The sequence below is a fragment of the Aulostomus chinensis genome, chromosome 8 (genome assembly GCF_037954235.1).
Source record: "Aulostomus chinensis isolate RoL2024-O1b breed Wild chromosome 8, RoL_Achi_v1.0, whole genome shotgun sequence".
Lineage (NCBI taxonomy): Eukaryota > Metazoa > Chordata > Actinopteri > Syngnathiformes > Aulostomidae > Aulostomus > Aulostomus chinensis.
In genome coordinates this window covers 30,149,674-30,150,814 of record NC_141327.1, presented here as the reverse complement: position 1 = coordinate 30,150,814, position 1,141 = coordinate 30,149,674, and the positions used below count along the sequence as shown (strand labels likewise).

General features: G+C 49.0%; 1 protein-coding gene across 1 annotated transcript in view; it reads left to right on the top strand.

The window, feature by feature from the left end:
• The first annotated feature begins 1,082 nt into the window (after positions 1-1,082).
• LOC147258051 (malate dehydrogenase, cytoplasmic-like) overlaps positions 1,083-1,141 on the top strand; it is a 16,583-nt gene continuing 16,524 nt past the window's right edge. Inside the window, exon 1 of the mRNA XM_086212383.1 lies at positions 1,083-1,141. This exon is cut by the window's right edge and continues 203 nt beyond it. The gene's annotated coding sequence lies outside the window, so the exon portion shown is untranslated.

Sequence of the window (1,141 nt, the reverse complement as noted above, 5' to 3'; positions counted from 1 at the left end):
ACATGGAGACTCACCCAGAAAGACCCCGTGCTGCAGCCGGGGCTCCACCCACAACCTTCTTGCTGGGGGCCACAGGGAGGACCACTGCACCACCGGGCCACCCCTCTTGATATCTTCCGCCCGTCATACTAAGCAAGGAGTCATTCATGACGTGCTGAACCTGTCAAAGACTTCAGGGGGATTTCAGCTAAATAAAATGATCTCACAAAAATGTGAACTCTTTGATCACAAAACAGTGTTTTGTCACATTCTAGCATCGGAGCGAGACGGGACTCAACAACAGAGACAGAGCAGCAACCACACCCTTCAACAACTGGAGCCTCGCAAGCTTTCACGCCCTTCCCTCAGCCGGGAAATCTTTAAGATGGCGTTCAGGGACAGAGGTGGCGAGTCTTGATCCATCAGAGAGGGATGAGTAGTTGCATGAAACACCGGTTTAACCACTCACTCTTCTGAATGAAGCACTTCGTAACAGCCATGTTGAAACATGCTGTAAACGTTATGTCATCATCAGCAGAAGAAGTGACAAAGAGCAGGGTGACAGAATTAGACTCTTTACAGGTTTTGTTTCCCTCCTCGCGTCAACATTTGCTAAACCAAACTGAGAAGGGAGATTCATGACACCAGTAAATGTTTGACAACTTTGAGTTTCCTGTGCGACACACACACACTCATCTTTGTACTTATATCTTTGTGAGGACTTTCATTGACGTAACACATTCCCTAGCCCCTCCCCCTAACCCTCACCATCTCAACTGACTGCCTGACCCGAACCTCGACCCTAAACCTAACCTGAACCTGATTCTAACCTCGACCCTAAAACCAAGTCTTGACCTTCAACCGGCCCTCTGAAGATGTGGGGACCGGCTAAAATGTCCTCTCTCCGTTGGTTAAAAACCTATTCTAGTCCTCACTATGTAGCAAGTACAAGAACACACACACACACACACAACTGCAGCACTGTAATGTCCTCACCTGACCCTGAAACACCCCTCTTGTATTGGAGCAGCAGTCCTCCGCCCCCCCCCTCCCAACACCCCCAACACCCTGGAATGTGCAGCATCCTCAGAATTCCCGCTTGTGATCACACATGAAAAAGGTTTAGCGTCTATTTCCGTCCTCAGAATCTCATTAAGGGACT